The sequence below is a fragment of the Humulus lupulus genome, chromosome 7, assembly GCF_963169125.1.
Source record: "Humulus lupulus chromosome 7, drHumLupu1.1, whole genome shotgun sequence".
NCBI classification, from domain to species: domain Eukaryota; kingdom Viridiplantae; phylum Streptophyta; class Magnoliopsida; order Rosales; family Cannabaceae; genus Humulus; species Humulus lupulus.
The window spans coordinates 30,134,320-30,151,363 of record NC_084799.1 but is presented as its reverse complement, the minus strand read 5'-3'; the positions used below and the strand labels follow the sequence as shown (position 1 = coordinate 30,151,363).

The following is a 17,044-nucleotide window of genomic DNA, read 5'->3' as shown; positions in this document are numbered from 1 at the left end:
CCCACCAGTTAGGCCCATCATCTTGCCTTCGTCGCCCACTGTTTTTGCTCCAGCCGCTGCTCGCATAAAGCGCTGGACATACTCCTTCAAGAGCTCTCCCTCCTTCTGGCGTATCTTGACTAGCTGGTTGGCCTCAGTGGGGTGCACGCGGCTCGCATAGAATTGTCCGTAAAATTCCTTCACAAACATCTCCCAGGATACTATGCTAGCAGGAGGGAACTTAAAGAACCACTCTTGGGCGGTGTCAGATAGTGTTGCGGGGAAGATCCTACAGCGGGCATCTTCTGATACTTTCTGTATATCCATGTGTATCTCAAATTTGTTGACATGAGATACCGGGTCTCCATACCCATCAAAGTTTGGCAGTATTGACATTTTGAATTTACTGGGGGTTTCTGTCACAACAATCCTTTGCACAAACGGAGTGCCTCTCCTCCGATCGTACTCTATTTAGGATGTTCGACTCCCAACTAGCTGCTGTATTACTTTGTTCAGGGCATCAATTTATGCCTGAACCACATCTGGGATCGCTGGGATGACCGGCGCTAGGGGAGCGTACTCATCGTGTCTCTCGTGACGGTTGTTGAGCACGTCCCTCAAATCTTCATCCCTGCGCCTCTGCTCGCTAACTCCTAGCCGATCGAAAATGTTATTTTTTCGGGGTTGCCCCCCAGCGTTATGGCTTGTCGGCCTATTTTCTCTAGGTGGGGGGTTTTTTTCTCCACCTCTTTCTTCATTCCTCCGACCAGAATTCCCCCTGCCAGAATCGGCCTCATTATAGTCATGGCTGTCTCTAAACTGTGGCCGACTATGGTGCGATCGGCTGTTCATGCTGTTTCCTCCTCGGGTTGGCATCTCTTGAGCATCAGGAGGAGGCCTGCGCTGGTCGTTGGGTCCCGGTGCATTATTATGCCGTGGGGGGGCCCTGACCGCAAAGCCTGAGTCGTTGTTCCTTCTGTTGGCAGAAGGACGCTGCCCCTTGCTCGGTGGATTTGGCTCTTCGTCCCCTGGGCGTCTAGGGTTGCGAGGCGGCTGCCCAGCCCTATTCTGCCTCTGGCGCTGGGGATCGCCTCGACCAACTTGAGATGGAGGCTGCTGCTCTGGATCCCGAATTGGGACATCATTCTGAGCCACAGGTGGCTGCTTCGGCCTTTGAGGGCTTGCTGGCTGGAGCGGAGGACTTGGATTGGGAGCCCGCTGTGGTGGCGCAATCGGTGGCTGATCCGGTTGAGAGGCTCGCACAGCCTATCCTCGAGCCAACTGAATGGCTGCTTCAAGAGCGGCCATGGCATCCCTCTGCCTATGGTCCATGTCCGCCTGCTGCTCATTCAGCTCCTGGCGCTGACGCTCAATCTCTCTCTACTGTAGCGCCATGGTCTCCGCTGCGTTCTCATGATTGGCCAATTCATCTTGCAACACCCCCAGTGTTGCCCTCAGTGTTTCCAAATCCAACTCCTCCTCTTCAAACTCCAAATGTGGCTCATTCTCCGCCACATTTGGAGGAGGAGGTTGAGATGATGCAGCGCCAGTGGCCTGTCCAGATCTCTTGGATGTCTTCACCATTTGATTTTCTTAAAGCTTCTTGATCAAACTCTCAATGAAAGCACCAGATTGTTGACCCTTGATTTGGCCAACGACAGGGAGTCAAAATTACGACAAGAAATGAGATGATAGTTAAGAATGGAATCAAATGGTAAAGAAATGACACAAATAATTTATAGTGGTTCGGCCCCAATGAATGGTAATGACCTACGTCCACTTAGTGTTCTTCTTGATGTTGAATCCCAATGCCGTGATCAAAGAACTAGGGTTCTTGAGTTTCACAAGCTTTGAGAGGATTACAATCTCCGTAAATAATCACACTTGTGCTCTTTTTATGAGTATTTGGAAAAAAGGTTCAAAAGTCCCTTCCTTGAGCCCTCTCATTCATATTTATAGGCTCAAGGGGGTTATATGGGCCAATGGGCCTTAATTATCCCTAATCTCAGCGTATCAAGGCAATAAAGAGGAAATAATAAATGTAGTTATTACTAGATTACAATCTTTAAAGGAAAAAAAGCAAAGCATGCAACCTGAATGGTTGTATCTATCCGCGAGATCTGATGAAGCAACAGGGAGCTGGTCGATAGGCGAACAACACCTCTTCATTCTGAAGTTGCCACGTGCCAACCACGTGTAATAAGTTCTTGCCACGTCATCAGGAGCCATTTTTGGATAAACAAGGATCATGCTTGTGGCCCGTTTATTGGTAACTTGTGCTTGGACCAAAGGTAGGAAAACTGCACCTAGTTTGTGATGCATGAGTACATGTGATTAGAGCATGACATGAATATTGAATATGAAATTGATCAGAGCTTAAGTCTCTGTAAATGTGCATGATCATAATTATGCTAGTGAATGTTGAGTAAGCATGTTGAATGCCTTATATTTGGACTTGCTTGCATGCATGAATAGGGCTATTATTGCTATGCATGCCTATTATGATTCAATGACATCTTATTATCTGTTCATGAGCATATTGAGTTTTCTTGCTGAGCCTCGGCTCACGGGTGCTATGTGGTGCAAGTAAATACAAAAGAAAGTTGGACCATCCTTGAGTTGGAGAGCTTAGGTGACAATGTGTATATATGCGGCTGCTCGATCACCACGACCGAGGGTTTAAAGAGGAACTATGGTTAAACCCTATTTTGCCGCTTAGGTCGGCTGGTTGCAGATCTTTTATTGTAATTAACCTTTAAAATATATTTTGGGATCCCAATGTATATAGTAAACATTTTAGTGAAACGTTGTGTCTTAACCAAAACTTTTAACCCTAAACCATTAATCACATTTAGCTACACGATTATGGCCAAATGACTCGTTTAGCGAGTTTAGCACTGTTTAAAATGCACAACGTAATAGTCCTTGGGTAGTAGGGCGTTCCAGGAGCTATTTCATGGAAATCCTCGAAACAAACTGTAATCACTAGATCTACGATGAAATCCGAGTTTGTAGCTCTAAATAAATGTAGTGAAGAAGCAGAATGGCTACGTAATTTCTTGGAGGATATTCCAGAATGGCCTAAACTTGTGCCTGCAATATGAATATATTGTGATAACCAAGCAAAAATTGGTCGAGCACAAAATATTTTGTTTAACGGTAAGTCTAGACACATACGTCGACGACATAATACCGTTAGACAATTGATCTCAGCTGGAGTTATCTCGATTGATTATGTGAAGTCAAAAGATAGCATTGCGGATCCGCTAACCAAAAGGTTAAACAGAGATCAAATTGAAAATACATCAGAAGGAATGAGACTTAAGCCCAAAGGAAATTAAGGTCGATATAAAGGAAACCCAACCTAGTTGACTGAAGATCCAAAGATCTAGGTTCAACGAGACAACCTAGTTATTGAGACCGAGTAGGATCATTGTGGGGGATTACCCCTAACCGTTCCAATGGTGAAATAGTGATTCCCGTTGTAAAATTGGTTAAGCTCAAGCTTTTACTTACCTTTACGCATCGGAAGTCCGAGCAGAGTAATGCGGAATCGCTCTTAGATAAGAGGTCACCTATGTGAGAGAGAAGTGGGGCCGCTTCGAAGGAGAATTGTGGGGGCTCAATTCTCTAAAACCTATCATAGAACCAAGCAGATGTTCCCGACCCAAATGAACGTAACCATGAGAACCGAAACTATGCCGAAAATATATCTGTGTGAGATATATTATCGTTTACACAAACGACTAGACAGTTCAAAGATATCGCGTAAGTAAAGTAAATATATTCTCACAAGGGAAGGTTCAAAGGCAAACACCCACCTATCCTACGTAAGTATCAATTAGAGAACTCTATCACCTTGTTGCGCTGAGTCGTGTCGAGTCATTGTTTCTTAATATTGATCAATTTCATTCACATGGGGGATTGTTGAAAAAAATTGAGTGAATGAGAAATTGATGCTTAAAATGGTAATGATTCGGCAAATCACTTTGATTAAATATGAGATTTTCTGAATATTGTGTGATTTATTCTTATTGATTTTGGCAAATTGGTTTGGTCAAAATTGAGATATCAGAATATTGTGTGATTAATTATGATTAATTATTAGAAAATCACTTTTGGTAACAATTGATATTACCATAATAAGTGTGATTAATTCTGATTGATTTTCATAAAATCACTTTGGGTAACTGCTAATATTACCAGAATAAGTGTGATTAATTCTGATTGATTTTTAGAAATTAAGATTCCAGATTTGTTGGATATTTGGGCATTAATGCACTTGATTCTCATAAATTTTCAACTTTCCATGAAGCCTATAAAATGAGGCTTCTCCTCTCATTCTAGGACACACAGACACAAAGTATCACACACTTACTCTCTTTCTCTCTTCAGTCTTTGTAGTATTTTCTAGTGATAGAAGGAATGTTTGTTTTGAGTTCACCTAAGCAGACACAATGGCGCTTTCGTTCTTCTTGATAAATGTTGTATCATGGGAAGTGATTGCTCACGAATCCTTTAGCACCGTTCAGGTAGAGAGGGAAAATTTGCTTTAAGGAAAGCGTGCTTTGCACACCTAAACTTTGGTTTAGTCTTTGTATTGTATTTTGTATTTTCATTCTTCAATTAAATATATTAATATATTTGTTATGTTCTTTTCCACTATATTATTTCTAACATGTTGAAGGCCCCTTTATCTATGTAGTTTTACAACCACCTTCTCCTATAGTTTCTTCAAAGAGTGAGATGAAAATAAAGTTTATTATAAAAATATTTTATGATATTTGTTGACGCGGTTCTTTGCCAACAGGTAATTAAGAAAATAAGAGGAAGCGATTAGTGCTTAATAATGAACCAAAACAGATAGATAATCTTTAAAATGGACTGATGATACAACTACGTTTTTTAGGTGGTTCAAATGTTAAAATCCTTCTACTCCACCAGCCAATATTATTGCTATATTTGTGGTATTTTTTACAGGGTATTTTGTTATGTAATAGAATCCAACCATTTTCAACTCCCAGGGTCTCCATATTTATAAGAGAGGGCACTTGGGAGTTGGTAAGGGGGGTCATCCCGTGACCTTCTTACCCATCATGTCACTTCTGTGACATTCATGATTAATTCCTAAAACCTGACAAATGAAGTGTGGTCTAATCAACAGGTAAGGGGGATAATGGGCCGCACGACCCAACCCAGTCGTGGGTGCCTGAATACGCACGTTCATGCTGCGTGGCTGAGAATTCAGGGATATATCAGACACGTGATGTCTGATATATGCACATTTACATTGTGTGGTTGACTTTATAAGGAGTCACGGCTTCCACCTCCAGCCCGTGCCCCGAGCTGGACGCCTTCCTGACCTGCGGTCTTTATTTTCCTGACTCGGTCCTTAAATAATCTTGGTGAACCTTTGGTTACCTTGAGCTAAAGAGGTAGGACCTGACGACAGCAGCCCCGGTCATGTGGTATCCACGTGGCTAATATAATTAGGTCATCTCTCAGTTCGCTAATGGCCCGTAGAAAATCAGGGCGTACAATATTAATATTGGGCTCTTTTCGATTCAAACTTGTCTATTATTAATTAGTTTAATTAGACGATTATCAATTAGTATATTTTATAAACATAAAATAAAATTTTTTAAATGTATCACAAGATTTGTCTTCAAAAATTACAAAATCCAAATGTACACAACATTTGCATATATTTATATATATGCAATCCATGTTGATTGGAGCATTATTCTCTTAATTTAATCAAATCATTTAGTTATATTCTTAGCTAAAAAGATAAATCAAATAAAAGCAATATGATCATCTTGTACTGGCTAGCTCGGCGTTCACCTTTGAGCTTAGCTAGTCTATATAGCTAAAACGATTTTGTTTTCTCAAATCGTGGGACTCTCTAAGCGGCCCTTAATCATAATTAAGGTAATTATTATGGCATATATTGTGTTTCCTCTTTAATTAATTATATAATTTTATTTAGTAATCATCATTAGCTAACTTAATTGATGTAGTTATGAATTAACCAATGACAGAGATTGATGCCCATTACGATATTAATTTATATTATTTGACCCCTTTCTTTTTCCCCTTCCTTAAACAAAATGTTTAATCTGAAGTGGATGGCATTATAAGTCACTTAATTATATTAGTCAGCAAACACGGTTCCATCAAACCCAAAAGGTCCACAAATGTAATAAGTAAAATCCCACTAATACCATCCATAAAAATCACAAACACCCTCAATGGAAATATGAATAAAAGAAGGGAAAATTATGAAAACATACCCTTCTCATAATTGATGTACATTTAATAATGAACAAGATTATTTAAGGATCCAAAGCAACAATATTATATACTTCAAGTTGATGAGTCAATGCCCCATGCCATCATAACCTTTCTAGAAAGATTATTATAAGATAAAAATAAAAAAATTATGTGACTATAGTCATTATTGAAAATACGTAGTGCAATTCATGTGTTTGCGGTGTTTAAAATATTATATCTTGATAGTCTAATACATTTTGTACGTATATAAATAGTCATTGAAGGTTGAGTCCAAGATTGTGATATCTTTTCCCATTAATATATAGAGCGTCAATTAGCATAATGAACCTTATAACATTGATATATGTGTGGTTGGTTTAAATTTTAATAAAACAAGTTAAACTGTCAAAGATTTGCCAAAATTATTTAAACCCAAAATAGAAACATAATAATCAAGTATAAACCAAGTATGTCAGCATTCACGTGGTTATGTACTAACTACTACTACTACTATTATGTAATATGTATGTAAACATATATATTTATATGTGTGTGTGTACTAGCTAATTTTAAACTAGAAATTAAATGAGCTAAATAAGTGTCCAAAATGATATTAGGTTACACTAGTTTATCATGTTAGTTTGAACTTTTGTTGAAAGAGACAAAGTTTAGGGGGTGGGTGGGTTAAGCAAGTGGGCATGGAGATGGTGGCTTTGGAGGCTTTCTCCACTTGCAATATTTAATGATTGTGACTTTGAATTCTCAGATGGGATATATAATTTTTTAACACATGAGAAAAAATAAATAAAAATATATTTTTTCTTTTCATATCGTTTAATTATTAATAAAAAAATTTAGTTCCAATTAGAATCTTGATAAATATATATATTTTATATATAAATGATAAGAATTATCCCCATCCATTGATTCTATTTTCTTAATAGCGTGTTGGATGCAATTATGTACCTCAAAACCATTTACCTCTCTCATGATTTGTTTACTGTGTTTTTGACTTTTGATAAATTGCCATTTGTCCATATGCAAAGATCTAGATAAAGTATGTTCTTTGATATAGTTTAGTGACAATAGTAAATTTGATTTTTTCTCTTCAAATAATTTCACTTATTTCTCTCTGGTTTTTTTATAATCATCCAGTCTATTTATTGCACAGGGTATTTTTGAATTTTTTAAACACAAAAATAGAAATATAATTTTATTTTTGTTTTTTTATTTTTAAAAATAAAAATATGTTTGGTAACTATTTTTGTTTTTTATTTTTAAAAATAAAAAATAATAAACTTGTTTGATAACTTTTATTTTTATTTTTTGTTTAACAATATAAAACGAGGTACTGATTTGAAGAAGAGAAGAAAAAAAATTAAAAGTTAAAAAACTGTTTAAAAAAATTTTGAAAGTGAAAATTTTTTATTTTTAAAATTTAATAAATTTTGTTTAAAATTTTAAAAAATAATAAATAAAAATAAAATTACTAAATACTATTTTATATTTTATATTTAATTTTCAAATTTTTAATTAATTAAAAATAAACTATTTTTTTAATTGTTACCAAACAACACCATTGTTAGTTTTTAGACATAAATTGTTGTATGGAATATAGGGAGAAAAAAAAATATAGAGTTTGTTTTCTTTTTTACACAAATATTTTCAAGTAATGTGGTTACTTTGATGTTTTAATTTTAAAAGAAAAAAATTAAAAAGATTTTGGAAACTGTACGAAAATAATTAAAATGCAATGTAAATCACATAATCAAATTGATCTATTTATATTATTATTCCCCTTTCACTGTTCCAAATTGATACTGTTTTGCCCTTTAAAAAGAATAGGAAGATATTAAATTGACTTTTGTTTATTGCTAATTCAAAAGCTTAATCATAAGTTTGATAAGGATAAATAAGTTGATACTGACTCCTCGAAGAGTGCGTATTTCCCTTATTTTGGGTATTATAAGTTGTTCGCCATTCGTCAGTGACTAATTCTCCACGAATATACTAGAAACACACAGCTTGACATTTTATAAGGTATAAGTGATTATAAAATGTTTTTTAGTCATTCATAATAAATAGTGTATATCCCACCTTAAAAGAGAAAATAAAAATTAAAAATATGACACATTATTATGTAGCTTACTCATTTCTATTGTAGTGAAGTATAAGAAAACCCTCACGGCATGCTTGCCATATCAATGGAAACTTGTCTCAAGCATACTAAGCAATTTTCTGCATAAAATTTCAATTTATATGCTTGATAAACGTTATAATTACAAAAAAATGCAAGGCATATTAAAAATTACAAAATAATGCTATATTTTGGTACTTTACCCAAAATGCCCTTTCCACTTCTTCGACCTGGTTCGATGGTGCTCGATGAGACATTCAAAATCATGATTTTTCATGAAAAATGACTTTGCTCGATAGTGGTTCGATGGTAGTTCGATGGTGGTTCGATGGTGCTCGATACCAGCTCGATGAGACCTTCAATGTAGCACCCACATTATTTTGATATATATAGCCAATAATCACATGATTGCATTGCATTACATATCATACAATATGTATAATTTGAGCATATGCATATTCTTATAAGTGTTTTCATGTATAAGTATAAAAGTTGTGTATGTGATGTCTATATGTATGCTCAATATTATTAACCTTGTGGCATTTGAGTTGTCTTTTATGGGTGTTTGATGTGCTCAAGATATAAGAAAGTATGAAAAATATGGACAAGGCATGGAATTAAGTGTTGAAAGTGAGATATAGAAGGCAAAATAGGTTAAGTAGTGGAAAATAGTACAATGTCGATTACTAGTATTTCGGTGTAAAATTGAGTATTTATGGATTTACCAAATGTAATCGAGGTATGATTAAGGTCTCATTGATGATGTAAAAATGGTTTTAGAACCATTAGATCAATTCTTGATGGGAGGTATAAATAATCAGTGGTATTGATGCAAAGTCAAAACGAGCTTAGCATAAGTGCGCTACGCTCGATCGGGTAAGCATAACTATTGGGTATGAAGTCATATGGACCTAAGGTTTGGTATGAGTGTTTTACACATAAGGATAATAGGCCTAGCAGATGATTAAGTCGAAATTATTGAAGTGATAAGGTTTTCATAAGTCAAAAGGTGAAATGATGAGATGAAAGGTGTCAACTTTTGACAATAAGGCTAAATCATTGAAAATAAGGAATTTTCATCAAACCTTATCACTTTGCACGACCATTATTCTGAAAAACAGAGAGAAAAGAAAACCAAAAACCATTTCTTGGCTGGTTTGAAGAAATTCTAAGGAGATCCAAGTGAAATCAAAGCCAAAGAAGTAGATTAAGCTTAGTTCTAGCCTTTTTATGGTAAGTTCTTGTACTTGGAAGTTAAACTATGTTTTTGAATTTTTCTGAAAGCTTATATATGGTGTTTTATCCTTTTTAAGATATTTCTTGGGGTTTCCAAGTGGTTTGAGGTTTAGAAAAGCTTGAAGAGATTGTCTTCGCCGAAAAGTTGCTCGGTAAGTGAAATTTTGCGTTTTATGAGGTTTTTGGGGTTCTTGGAGTACAAGATGATTTTTGGTTATTTGATTGAGTTTATAAGAGAGTATATATGTTTATAAATGTTTGAATATATGTGGAGACTCATTTAATTTGGGTGATGATCTAGGAGATAAGAATTTTATCAAAATCGGTATATGATAACTTTATGATGAATCATGTTGGTATTTGGGATATATGGTTATGGCAGGTTAATTGATGTTGATTATTGGTGTATTTTGATATTTGAGGATAGCTAAAATTAAGGGGAAACTCTGTCAAAATTTCCCCAAATGTCTAAGATAAATCTAATGCTCAATCTAGGTGGTTTAAGGCATTTTAGGCATGTTTTGGGTATGAAATTTGATATGAAGTCTTATGGGTATTTTTTTAAATGAGAGTTCAATGTATTACTGCCATCATTATGATGAGAAATCCATGCTATTGTCAGGATAAGCACATCAATACCTAAGACATCACTTGTTACACGGTGAAATATATTGTGGACAAAAGGTAAGTAAAGTACTCAACTGCAACACAAGAATTATGTGTTATGTGAAAGTATGCATTATATGAATATTTTGTGAGTAAGTGGTATTAACATACAGTGACACTTCATCATAAATTTGTATGCATGGCATAATAGTGATATGGTAAATTATTATATGATATAAGACCATGCATGATATTATGATGATTAATTATATGATGCCTTTGCAAGTTTTGTGCAACATAAAAGAAAGTTGTAATAAGAAGTTTAAGTTCAGTGCCACTGTTTTGAAAAGGCAAATGAAAGTGTTAATAAGTGTAAACGGAGGCCTATAGTAGGCTTATAGTGGCTGCCCAATAATTTGGGCTAGGTTTAGTGAACCAATTATATTGTTTGCCATATTTCCGTTTTTATTTCTCCTCCATATGAGTTATTGTTATATGTATTGACACCACAGTGTGTGGCCGCCTTAACTCTTGAGCCTGACGGGGCAACGATGGAATAAGGTTTTTAATGTGCCCTACTGTGGTGAAGGCTAGCCGGAGGAGAACCCATGGGATTTTGTATTATATGTGTAACAAGCCCTGCAGGCATTGACCAATTCAAACAGTGTGCACAATATTAAGGGGCCCAAAATTTAAAAAGAAGCTGTATATGTCCATTGATATTGGGTAATCATTAGCATTGCATGCATTACTTTGCTTACTGAGCTTTAGGCTCACAGTTGTCTTGTGTTGCAGGTAGAGAAAGAAATATGTGAATGATATGAGGAGAACTGAAGCATGGTCCTGACCCTGATTTGTACATATGAACACATCGACCTTTTTGTGGGTTATTTCAGTTATCAGTGAGATGTTTGTAATAAAGTGTGAAGTTATGTTTTGAAAATAAATTGGGTTATTTAATACTTATGTATAATATGTTTGAGACACACTTTATGTTTAATGTAAATAATGTGAAATAAGTTTTCAAGTTTTAAAAAAAAAAATAAAAAATGTCCAGACTTCCGCAGAAATAAATTATGATATAGTTTTAAAACATAACACCTCAAATATGGTTTTTAACTAAAATAAGTGAGGGTGTTACATTCAAAATCATGATTTTTCATGAAAAAATGACTTTGCTCGATGGTGGTTCGATGGTAGTTCGATAGTGGCTCGATGGTGCTCGATGCCAGCTCGATGAGACCTTCAAAATCATGATTTTTCATGAAAAAATGACTTAGCTCGATGATGGTTCGATGGTAGCTCGATAGTGGCTCGATAGTGCTCGATGGTGCTCGATGCAATTCTTGTAAGAGACATAATTTTTCACTCGGGTGTCCGTTTGGAGTGATTTGTTTTTTGATTTTGGGTATTTTTTCAAGATCTACACGTTTGACATGTTAATATGCACATTTGGGAAGTTTAAAACTTAAAAATATACCAAAAGATGTCTTAAACATGAGGTATGTTTGTACTTTTGTATTTTTTACAAGTGTTACACTTCAAAAATGTGCATATTAATATGTCCAACGTGTAGATCTTGAAAAAAATACCCAAAATAAAAAAAAAATCACCCCAAACGGACACCCGAGTGAAAAATTATGTCTCTTACAAGAATTGCATCGAGCACCATCGAGCACCATCGAACCACTATCGAACTACCATCGAACCACCATCGAGCTAAGTCATTTTTTCATGAAAAATCATGATTTTGAAGGTCTCATCAAGCTGGCATCGAGCACCATCGAGCCACTATCGAACTACCATCGAACCACCATCGAGCAAAGTCATTTTTTCATGAAAAATCATGATTTTGAAGGTCTCATCGAGCTGGCATCGAGCACCATCGAGCCACTATCGAACTACCATCGAACCACCATCGAGCAAAGTCATTTTTCATGAAAAATCATGATTTTGAAGGTCTCATCGAGCTAGCATCGAGCACCATCGAACCACCATCGAGCAAGGTCGAAGAAATGGAAAGGGCATTTTGGGTAAAGTGCCAAAATATAGCATTATTTTGTAATTTTTAATATGCCTGGCATTTTTTTGTAATTATAACTCTTATCAAGCATAAAAATTAAAATTTCCCTATTACAATTCTATATAGAGAAATTTGCAGCAAAAGTTATTGAATATGTAAAAGGTTGTACCTAATTATAAAGTAATTTTTTTTTTGTGACAAAGTCACTTTCATCACTATTTTAGTGCGGGCATAAATAATCTTTGTAGGAAAAGTCAGTAATGGTGGTAATGTCTCCCTTAAGGTTGGAATTCTCACTTTTAAGGGCCTTGAATGATTGAACCAAGTTGGAGTTCTCATTCACAAGAGTTGCCTTCTGAACGACAAGCATCTCGTGTTGCTTCTTGAGAACATCATAATCATGCTTCAGTTCTTAGCCCACCTTGGTAAGCTACTTTACAGTCGTTTTGTGTGTTGCCTCACACTAAGCATGCTTGGCCTCGTATTCTATGTACAACTCAGTGTAGCGCAACACATCCCATTGTAAAGCTTCTCTGCAAGCTTTATCTTCGATCTACACCACTGGCTATTGCCAGAAACACAACACTGTTAACAACAGAGCACTGGCTCTCAAACTCAGAACAAGAACAAATATGTCTTTAAACTTTTGTGTCTTTATTGCAATGAATTGGAATTGTTACATAATAATGAATTACACTGTCTATTTATAGACTTGGTAACATAACAGAAAAACGGTCAGCTAGGCTGACCAATCCTATGTAACTAAAGTCTTGGTCAGATAAAAAAAGACTGACCAATAACTAGACACAACTAACCATTACTAAGAGTAGCAATTAAACTAACAATTTCTCCACCTAATTGCTAATCTAGTAATTACAAACTAAAAACATGTAATAAGTTCAAACATTGTCTAAACTTTGATGATGGGAGAACCTTGGTGAGCATGTCAGCTGGATTCTCTTCAGATGCAATCTTAATAAGCTCCACCTTTCCATCTGTGATGATGTCTCGAATAAAGTGGAGTCTTATGTCGATGTGCTTGGTCCTCTCATGGAAGACTTGGTTTCTGCTCAGGTGAAGTGCACTTTGGCTGTCACAGTGCACGGTCACACTTCTTTGTTTCACTCCAAGTTCCCTTAACAGACCCTTCAACCAGATGGCTTCTTTAACAGCTTCTGTGCAAGCCATGTACTCGGCTTCAGTAGTTGATAATGACACAGTAGCTTGAAGATTTGCCTTCCAACTTATAGTGCATCCCCTTAGTTGAAACACATACCCTGTTTGAGATTTTCTGGTGTCTAGATCTCCACCATAGTCAGAGGCAACAAACCCCACCACTTCTGAGTTGTTGTGTGATCCATACACCAGTCCAACCTTTGTTGTGCCTTTCAAATACTTTGCAAGCCATTTAACAGCTTGCCAATGCTCCACACCAGGATTTCCCATGAACCTACTGACTATGCTCACTCCATGACTTAGATCTGGTCGTGTGCATATCATTAGGTACATTATGCTCCCACCAAGCTAGTGTAGGGAACACTAGACATGTATTTTTCTTCTTGAATAGTAGTTGGGGCTTGAGTGTGGGAAAGTTTTAACTGATGTCCAATAGGTGTACTGACTGCCTTTGCATCAACAAGTGAGAATTTCTTTAAAATCTTGAGAATGTATCCTTCTTGAGAAAGTTTCAGTGTCCTGGATTGTCTATCTCTAGTGATTTCAATTCCCAAAATATTCTTGGCTGACCCGAAGTCTTTCATCTCAAATTCCCTACTTAACACCTTCTTTACCTTCTTAATTTCTTCCATGTCCTTGCTGGCTATTAACATATCGTCGACATATAGGAGCAAGTAAATCGCTATTTTGGCTGTCTTCACATAGACACAGCTATCATACGAGCTTCTTCTAAACCCATATTTGACAACAAACTCATCAAATCTCTTATACCATTGCCTAGGTGACTGTTTTAACCCATAAAAGGAATTCTTTAAGAGATAGACATAGTCTTCCTTTCCTTTCTCCTCAAAACCCCTTGGTTGCTTCATTAGAATGTTTTCTTCTAGGTCTCCATGCAAGAAAGCAGTCTTAACATCAAGCTGCTCTAGCTCAAGATCTTCAGTAGCTACCAAACTCAACAACATCCTGATTGAGGTATGTTTCACTACAGGTGAAAAAATCTCATTATAATCTATCCCTTGCTTCTGTGTGAAACCTCTAGCTACCAATCTTGCTTTGTACCTAGCTTTCTCTACACCAGGAGTACCTTCTTGTACTTGTACACCCATTTGCAGCTAACAATTCTTTTCCCCACTGGTTTTCTAATCAACACCCAAGTCTGATTTTTCTTCAGTGAGCATATCTCTTCTTCCATTGCATTATTCCACTCTTGAGTATCAGCTGAGTTGATTGCTTCCTCATAAGATGTTGGCTCTTCTCCATCTAATCCAGCTACGTTTAGAGCATAATGGACCACATCTGCATAGCCGAATCTTACAGGTGCTTCGATAACCCTTTTTTGTCTATCTCTAACTAACTGATACTCATTAGTTTCTTCTGATCGACCATCTTCATCTTCAGACTGATCAATTTCTTCTGTTCCACCAGTTTCTTGGGGTGTTGGATTCACATTGTCATGAGATTGATCATCATTGGTCTCCACCTCGAAATGAGAATTATCATTGCTGCTGTCACTAACCTCCTTGTCACCTTCTGTCCTTTCTTTGAGTGTGTCCTTGTACATTTCTGATTCCTTGAATACTACATCTCTACTGATGAAGTACTTCTGATGATTTCCAACCTCAATGCTCATCATTTTATAGCCCTTTACACCCTCAGGATAGCCAAGGAAGATACATTTCCTTGCCCTTGGCTCTAACTTATCCGGTTTGAAATGGGCATAAGCTACACACCCAAAGATTCTAAGGTTTTCATACGCTGCAGGCCTTCCTGATCAGACCTCAATGGGGGTTTTGAATTCTATTGCAGAGGAAGGACACCTATTTATCAAGTATGTTGCAACTACCACTGCTTCTCCCCAAAAACTTTTTGGTAAACCTGAGTAGATCAACATACATCTTACCCTCTCCAAAATGGTCCTGTTCATCCTTTCAGCAAGACCATTTTGTTGAGGATTTTTGGGTACAGTTAGGTGTCTTCCTATGCCAGCCTTCTTGCAATAATTTTTAAACTTATCTACACAAAATTCTAGCCCATTGTCTGTCCTAAGCTTCTTAATTCTCCTTCCTGTTTGGTTCTCCAATAATGTCTTCCATTCAGTGAACTTATTAAAAGCATCCGACTTGTTTTTCAACACATAAGTCCAACTGTATCTAGAATAATCATCCAGGAAGAGAAGAAAATACTTGGCTCCGCCTTTTGTTACTGTTCTTGTGGGCCCCCATAGATCTGAGTGAATGTAGTATAAAATTCCCTTTGAAATGTGCAAACCAGTTCCGAATTTAAGCTTTGTAGCTTTACCCAGTACACATTGATCACAGAATTCCAGATCATGGATTTGATCATTTCCAAATACACCATTCCTCGCTAGAATCTTAAGACCTTTGTTACCAATGTGTGCAAGTCTTCTATGCCATAACATATCATCATTTTTGTTATTTTCTGTTACATTCACTTCATCCCTTACTGATCCTCCTTGCAACACATAAATACTATTTTCTTTCTTCCCTCTCATGATTATTCTTGAACCCTTTATCACCCTCATGCAGCTATTATCAACTTTGATCAGATAGCCTTCTTGATCTAACACAGCCACTGAGATTAAATTTCTCTTAATTTATGGAACAAACCTCACTCCTTTCAATTCCGCTACAGTCCCATCATCCAATTTGATCATGACAAATCCAATCCCTTCAATTTTACATGCTCGATTATCCCCCAGTTTCACTGTGCCTGATTTCTTACATTGAAACTTGCTAAATCTTGATTTATCAGGACAAATATGAAATGAACATCCTGAATCAAGCACCCAATTCGAACTCAAGCCATCATCAGAAGCAATTAACACACCTGCACTCTCATAGCCATCGCTTTCATCACCTTCAGATGCTATGTCGACATTTCCATGCTTCTGATTATAACTCTTGAAAATTAGACAGTCCCTTTTTAGATGATTGGTCTTGTTACAGATCTAACACCTTCTTTGTTTCGGTTTTGATCCAGTCTTTGTTCTCTTTCCATGACTGACCTTTGTTCTCTTTCTTGAAGAACTTTCCATGAACAAGCAATCCATCTCCAACTATCTCTTCTTTCATTTCAGACTTTCTCTTCATTTCTTTAGATTCAATGCATTCTGAACCTTTTCAAGAGTCAAGGTCTCCTTCCCATACATCATGGTGTCTACGAAATGTTCGTATGAATATGAAGGCAGTGAGTTCAGTACTATGATCGCTTGATCTTCATCTCCAATCTTCACATCGATGTTCTCAAGATCAAGAATGATCTTGTTGAATTCATCCAAATGATCTTCAATATTTTTACCTGATCCCATCTTGAATGAATACAGTTTCTGCTTCAAGAACAATCGATTGGCAAGGGACTTTGTCAAATACAAGCTTTCCAACTTCGTCCAGAGACCTGCAACAGTTTTCTCCTTCGAAACTTCTCGCAATACCTTATCCCCAAGACTCAGGATAATGGCACTATGAGCTTTGTCCAATATCTCTGTCTTTTCTTTCTCTGTCAAGCTTGCAGGGAGTTTCTCTTCACCCAACAAGGCTGCTTGAATCCTTTGTTGCACGAGCAAGGCTCTCATCTTTACCCTCCACAATCCG

General features: G+C 36.6%; 1 long non-coding RNA gene across 1 annotated transcript; it reads left to right on the top strand.

Moving 5' to 3' along the window:
- Positions 1-9,011: 9,011 nt before the first annotated feature.
- On the top strand, positions 9,012-11,197 carry LOC133791075 (uncharacterized). Its single transcript, XR_009874119.1, has 4 exons — positions 9,012-9,622; positions 9,703-9,777; positions 10,248-10,309; positions 11,027-11,197. It is a non-coding gene; the product is annotated as an uncharacterized LOC133791075 (long non-coding RNA).
- The last annotated feature ends 5,847 nt before the right edge of the window (positions 11,198-17,044 follow it).